Raw genomic sequence first — 7,983 nt, forward strand, 5'->3', positions numbered from 1 at the left:
AAAAAAAGCCAAGGGAATGGTCAGAAAGTAAGGAATAGATTTCCTCGGCTCAGGCGTAATGTTGTTCCATTTCAGACCACGTGTGTCATTCCCTAGAGTATCCTTTCTTTGGTTAACAGTTGTGCTCGGTGCACATGAAAAGACACATCAAAATGGATACAACTCCAACAAAGAATCTCATTCTCAAAAGATTGACACGTGAGTCTGAAATGGGACAACATTACACCCAAGCCGAGGAGGTCAATTAAGGAGGGGAATGAGCTATAGATATTCAAATATCAAAAGGCAAAAACATAGTGACCTGCCCCTCGTTTTAAGCCCAATATAGTATGAGGACCCACCCCAATATAATATTGTCTCAAAAAATATCAAACCAGCCCTAATAAGAGACTTATTTATTCATGAGCAGACCACTTGTTTAAGACTGAACAAAAGTGGCCTACGCCTTTTTTTAAAAAGTCTATGCCCCCTTTGCATTCTGACTGAACAGTTACTAACACATGAATCGAAACCTCTCCTCATTTACCCCCTTCCAACTTCAAAAAATATCCTTCTTCCTTGACCTCTGATGTTATTTTAACTTTTCCTCATTTCCCCCCTTTTTATGAGAATAAGATGATGAGATCCCAGCGGTTGGGTACCCTGTGGACGATATGTACCCAGCATGCATTAGGGTCGTATTGGAGAAGAAGAAGATGGCGACGAAGTGAAGGTGGAAGGCGTGGAAACAAACAACGACATATACACGGTAGGAAAAGCTTCAAGACTTTACTAATCTATTTCTACATTAAGATAAGGTTCAGTTCTGAGGGCGTAGGTGGTTATTTTGTGTTCTGTGGGTTTTTTTCGTCCCTGAAATAAGCATTTCGTTCTGCACTCCTCGTGTGGTTGGTTGCACGTGGAAGGGTTTCGAGCCAAAAAAAATTCATGTAAACTCTTTTCTTTTCAATTGACAGTTGTTCTGCAGTTACTTCATTCATTTATAATGCTACAAAGACTAGTTTTCAATATTCACGGCTTTATGACAAAATTCGACACGACAAAACTGCAGCACTTTCCAAGTTTTAGTTTGGTTAAATTCTCCTTTTAAGAGATCACGTAGAACAAGTTTAAAACTTGTTTATAGAGCTGGAAAAATGCTTTCAAATATATTTTTTTTAACGATAAAGAAGCAAGAAATATTTTGATTTAAGATAGGGAGTGGCGGGCAATTTCATTCTGGGGGAGGGGTACCCCTAATGATTGCAAAAAATGAATATTATCTGGCTATTAATCCAATGTTATTATTACTCCTTTCTTTTAGATAATGCAAGTCCATGAGGAAAAACAATAGAAGAACCTATTAGTTATAGTGTTAATATGGTAACTTTAATGTTTAGTTGGTATAAAATAATATGATTTTATAATTACACAGCTGAATACAGAAATACTGCAAAATAATTGGCTAGAAATTTGTGTTACGATAATTATGCAGTGCTTGTATATTTTCAGTTTTTATCTATCCAGGGACAAAATCAATTTTTCATATTTTGCAGTAACTCTAGTATAGTAATCTGGGTAATTATACTAAAAATTATTCACTTTAGGTCCAGTGAATTCTGATCAGTATTTACCTTGGATCGTTGTTGGTAAATATGGACCAACATTCACTTTGTCCTTGGTGAATAATAGTTCTATAACACTATCTACATATAATCAAGTGTTGTATGTAGATCTTTTTCACCACTTTAAGAACTAGAACACAAGGTTGTGAGATCTAAAAGTGATCACATCCTTTATCAAATGCATTGATCTCTGTTTTTACTGAATGTTGATAAACTTTGCACATATCCACTGGACACAATGACTGGCTGGCTTGGATCGACATGGCTCCATGGAATCATTATTCAATTGATATTTATTGAATTATTCATCATTTATTGATTTGACTAACATTTTCTTATTTGATTGATGTTCCCTCACTCATATGATTGACATTTCTTCATTGATTGATTGGCATTTATATTTGATACTGATGTTTCTTCATTCATGCGATTGACATTGATTGATTTAAATGACTTGTCATTTATTCTATGCACATGAAAAAGTTTTTTTTTCAATATTCTGTACTTCAAATTATTTCAATAAATTTTTTACTATGACCAAATTTTGTAATTTTCCTGGTTGTATACAAATTTTCCTTATCTTTTTACTCCAGTTGTTTTTCAATTTAAAATTGTTTGAAGACTTGGTCAAGTCAAATTTTACCAATTCACTGAATGAGAAAGAAAAAACTTTTTCATGCATTTTTCATTGCATTGATTCAATTTGTTTCAGTAAATTCTCGCTTCCTATGGTTATGATATCAGTTCTTTTTATCCAAATGAAAAGAACAAACTAAAACTTCCAAGAAATTGTATAAATAAGGTATCCCAATTTCTAATGTCATAGCATACTGTAGTAGGCGAGAGTCTACTGTACATCTTGACATTGATTATTTTATTGATATTTTTGTTGATATTTGATAATACTTTTGTGATGATGATGTTCTGACTGCTGCTTTCCTGGTCTCCATCCATATTCACAGTAAGTTAAAGTGCAAGGTTTATCAATATTCAGTTCACTGGTTATTTTTTCCACTAAACATCCTCTCAATAAACACATGGCTCCCCATCACACAAAAAAACTAACTTCAGATATTTCGTCTGTATATTTTGACATTTAGATTTTATGAAGGATGTTGGTTGAAAAATAGTATCAGATATAGTTTGTGAATGTTAGCTCTTTCTATTGGACTTGTTTAGGCTGTTTCATCATGAAAGTGTTTCTCTGAAAACCATTTCATGGCTTCTTAAAGTGGTGAATATTTTAATATAATGACTATAATTGAACACACCAAAGGTCAGATAGAAGTACTGTGTACAAAATTCTTTTTTGATATTTACATCATATATGTTTTGTGGCAATACCATATCAATCACAATCCTGAAGTGAATACCTTTGAAGTTTTGGCATCAAGCTTCAAATTGACTAGCAAATTATCTTCTTTTGGTTCATTGACATAGATGAATTTGATCTCTTCAAGTACTTGCACAGTGTCTTTCTTCTGATATTCCCTTAAAATCATGATTCATTTGGCATTTTAATTCACTGCATACAAGAAAATCTGAAAATAATCCAAACCACATCAAAAATAACATGGCATAAATTCCTGTCATGTCATAATCAAATGGCATCTAATATTCCATAGGGCTTGGTGTGTTCATGTCATAGTATGACAAAGGTGTTGCTTGATTAAAAGTACACAAGAGATGATAAATGGTCTTCTAAAAATTAATGGTCGTAACCTGGATAATACAGTAAGGCTGATTGGCTTCTACGTATATCATTTTCTAAAATGGCTTTCAATATTTTGCTTCTGTTGAATTCTCAAGTCAGCCTGAATACATAAGACTAATTGGCTTCTACGTATATCATTTCCTAAAATAGCTTTTCAATATTTTGCTTTTATTGAATTCTCAAATTGGCCTGAATACATAAGGCTAATTGGTTTCTACATATATATTGACCTGAATACATAAGGCTGTTTGGCTTTTACGTACATGTATATCAATTTCTAAAATGGATGTCAATATTTTGCTTTCAGTTGTAATTCTCAAATTGGTCTGAAAATTAGCTCATATATTTGCTTTCAAATCTTCTTTGCTAAATGCTTCAATATTAGTTCATGGGTCATTTCTATTTCTTGGCCTAAATTAATTATAAATTGTCTCCAACTGATTGCATTCAAAGACCATTTATTACTCTTGCTGTAATATTGTTGTATGATTTTGTAAACCATGGCACAGACGTTTGAGGGTAGATTTGGGTAATCCTAATTAATGCTGAAACTGTATGATCAATACATGTCCTATGCCATGGTTTATCAATATCATACAAGAATTACCCTACTACTAGTTCCAGTAAGGATCATACAGATGAGACAACTATCTCCATTACTTGTAAACTCACTAATAACCAAATTCCATTGCGACATAATTTTTGAACTAATTTATAACTGATTTGGATATGTCCTATACCACAAGAAACATTCCATGTCTCTTCTATAAGCCTTACTGATGCTCTAAGTTGAGGCATAAAACTGGTGTTATTCCTATAAAAATCTTCATTGAAAACTGTTTCGAGATCAAAGAGTTTTATACTTTGAGTATTACAAGTTTCTTAGACTTTAAATTATTTTCAGCTATTTTATAAGAAGTACACCAGTTTTATGCCTTAATTTCAGCATTCTGTACTAGTCTTTTAATCAAGCAACACCTATGTCTTTAGAATCCAAACAAAGTGGACTGTCCGCAAGGCCTTTTGTTCAACTTACTCATCAACCTTAAGGGGTACCCCTGAACTCTTTGTTTGGTTAAGGGGAGGGTAGGTTTGAACTTTTGGTCTTGGGGACCTGCGACTAATTACCCTAGGGGCAAAAAAAATTGCAAAAAGACTTAGTATACATTTTTTCAAAATTTATAGGGATTTTTTACTTTTTTTTCACATTTTTTTATTTTTTTTCTAATTTTTTACTTTTTTTTAGAGCCAATTTGAATTTTTTTTTATTTTTTAAAGCCAATTTGATCTTTTTTATTAAAGCCAATTTCTGAGTTCTTTTTGTAATCTGTGAGCCAATTCTCCTTATTTTGTCCAGGTCTGCTTGACTTACCTTGATCCTGAGTCTTGAGGTGCTGTCCAATTTTTCTTGCATGAACCTACCTGGATTTGAACCACTTACCTTATGTCCTGCTTGCCCTCTTCTTAACCAGTATACCATCAGCTAGTTTGTTGAAGGTGTAGGTTTTGAAGTACCTTAAATCATAGTGCTTTGTATTGACGTGAATATGAATGACCTAATAAAAATTCCAATGAATATTTCATGTCTATTGTTTATTGCTCACGTGACTGAAACAATGGGATAATGAGGGGAACAAAGGCAGGGGATTATGTGGGTGTGGTAAAGGTGATAAAGTAGGCATGAGGCAAGTGTGGTATCTTACAAAGAAGTGTAGTTGCTATGAGATGCAATGGGTGTGTGTGAACGGTAGGGTCTGAAATTGTTTCTAAGTTTTTTGGCGGGAAAAAATAGCACGATTGGCAGGAATGTAACGTAATAAGAGAGTTGAAAAATTCTAAGTTTTTTGGCGGGAAAAAAAGCACGATTCGAAAGGAGTATAACGTAATGAGAGAGTTGAAAAATTCTAAGTTTTTTGGCGGGAAAAATTACGGTTTTGAAAAAAGGTAAAGTCTCGACACCATTTATTAAAGTAATGAATACCATCAATAAATACACAAAATTTAAAACTTCATAATTTTTTTTAGAAAAAAATGCAAACATATTTTAGTCTTTAACCTGGTTTATGTCCTGCAGGTTCTTGGATATTGTTAGATTACAGCGATGATTTTGCCCGTACCTATAACAAAAAAAAATACAATAATCTTATGAGTTTTTATCTAATAATTGACTTTTCATTAAATTAGTGATCGAATAAAAAATGAAGACACAAGAAAATTAATATATAGGGGGAAAAAACAACTTGAACGTAGTGCAAATTTTTACAATATTAAAAGAATAGGCTTTTCTTACGCTTAAAAGCGCAAACAAGTGGCGCAGAAGGACCCTTCTAACTCTCGGTCTCTACGAAACGCCCTTAGTTCTGTTCTATCCCTCATAAACTATGCGCATAGGTTAATGTTGAGCAAAATTTTCATATTCGTTAAATAAAAAGTTTTTGTACTTTATTTTAGCCAAGCGAACCCTCCAATTGAAAAATTAACCAAATTCAAGCATAAAAAGGGAGTTTTAGCCCGCAAAACGCGGCAAACTTAACTATATACATAATATATATAACTATATATATAATATATAGGTCGGAAATTAATTTTTCCGAATTTAATTCCAAGGGCTTTCACCCGGAATAACCTCGTTCCCAAGCACTACAACTTACCTATATTATCTTCTACTATTTCATTAGTGCCACGCGGTCCACATACTCTCATATATACATAAACACATATGAAACTGAACACTTTCAAGACAGATTTAAATCGCCAATAAACGTTTGGATAAACTTTATTTCTAATCTTTAGAATGCTCAAAAATGTTAAATAAAGTCTTTACTTCACATTACCTTTCATTTCAGATGTCTAGTAGTTGTAGTCTGCAAGTTTCTTGAGTTTTAATGTCGGCGCGTAGTCCTCTCTTGTTTCAAGATGGCGAATGCAGAGAACAGCTCATTTTCGTATTCTACCAATCCCTGGAGATTCAAAAGCCTTTTTGGTAAACACAATAACTAATGCGCAAATGGGAATTGAAGGTGAAAATTTCTTTTGTTTTATTACCTTTTCATATGACGGGCTTCCTGTGTTATGTGCACAACTCAATAGCCACAGGATTCCCAAATAGTAAACTATTTTATCGTCTTATTTTTCTAACTTGTGGCAGACTTTTGAAAATTTAATTTACGCCATAATATGAGAGGTTTATAGAGCTATTAGCTGTGTTAGTTTCATTTCGAAAAGAAATCAAAAAGGGTGTGAAAAAAGGAAAATGCTGAAAACGCTATACCGCTGACCAGACAGCTTGCTCACTGAAAATTAATTCAGCCATAAAATATTACACATTCATCTATTTAAGAAAATAATGTCAGATCTATGTAGCCCTCATCTGTAGCTTTCTATTGATGTATATTTCGTGTAATAAAAATAAGTTTTTAAATTTTCGAAAATTTGGGTCAACCCGAAAAACGCATATTTCGAGGTCAAAATTTCAATCGCCCCGTTTTGCATGAAATAAAGCAAAATCAAACTTTTTTCTTAAAGATCCTAATAGAGCTCAAAATGGACTTTCGTTCAAGTATAAAACATTTGCCGAAAGTATTTTGATTATCTTTTTATAAAGCTTTTTTCGGCGCCAGTTGTTGTTTGGGATCCCTGTGGTGAAAATTTAAAGGGACAAGAGTCTAAAAATAAGATTTCTCGGCTTCGAATTCCATTTTCGCGTTACATTTTTTTGACAAATTCGGTTTTTTCAAGTCTCTTGGTAATATTAACATTGGAAAATGAATATTTCTTTCAATCAAAAGTTTTTTAAAAAAATATGTCCAAATGAATCTACTGGATAGCCCCTTCTCTATAGTGTTTATAAAAAACCGAGAAACGCATGCCGAAGAGGACCAACGACAAAGAACTATAAAGAACTTCATTCACAAGAGCAGCAGAATATTTGGCAATCGTCGATTATCTGCTGTCACATGTCATTACTGATGGCGTTTGGGAGAAGTCTTCTGACAAACATTGTACCTCCCCATGAATTATATCCAAAATTCGTATTCGTGTCAAATTGTTTTGTAAAAGGTTCGATTTCGATTTCGCGTATTTTCTCAATGATAATAATAATAATGATGATTTTGAAATAATACGTAGGATAGATGTATAAGAACGGATACCCCAAATGCCTCTATTCTTTTTGAGATTGTTGGATTGTGTCCGGCCTGGCCAAAAAAATTCCATGACTTTTTAACCCAATGTATTTGACCAAAAAAATTCCAGGACTTTTTAACCTAGTTTATACTATCCTCGGGGGAGAAGTTGGGGGGAATGGGAATGAAATGGGAGGGAGGGAATACTCCCATGTGCCGAAGGGCGAGAATGACGTCGCACCTTTTAGGAGTTAATCATGAAATCGTAAGTCAATCCCTCTTCTAAAGGTGAAATTACACCTCGGGAATTTTATTTCTACTGACTGCTGCATGTAAAAACGACATCTCTCACGGGTTTAAAGGGAGGAACATTTCCGACTGTCTAGTGACTTACAGTATATTCTACGTAACACCACAGGAAGCCCAGTCATAAACCACTTTGAGCAAGCTTTTACCGCTAGAAAATTAGCTCGTTTAGAAAGAAAGATATGACTTTGAATCTGAATTTGAAGTCAGTGAATTGAAGGGTTTGATGAATATA

The 7,983-nt window shown here is 33.5% G+C and overlaps 1 long non-coding RNA gene across 1 annotated transcript; it reads left to right on the plus strand.

Annotated features, from left to right (window-relative positions):
• Positions 1–684: 684 nt before the first annotated feature.
• Positions 685–4,896, plus strand: LOC116305060 (uncharacterized). Its single transcript, XR_016119598.1, has 3 exons — positions 685–748; positions 1,304–1,362; positions 4,676–4,896. It is a non-coding gene; the product is annotated as an uncharacterized LOC116305060 (long non-coding RNA).
• Positions 4,897–7,983: the final 3,087 nt, after the last annotated feature.

This window comes from Actinia tenebrosa, unplaced genomic scaffold, assembly GCF_029948245.1.
Source record: "Actinia tenebrosa isolate PJP-AT-01 unplaced genomic scaffold, QUT_ActTen_1.0 PGA_scaffold13__45_contigs__length_12533684, whole genome shotgun sequence".
In the NCBI taxonomy this organism is placed as follows: Eukaryota; Metazoa; Cnidaria; class Anthozoa; order Actiniaria; family Actiniidae; genus Actinia; species Actinia tenebrosa.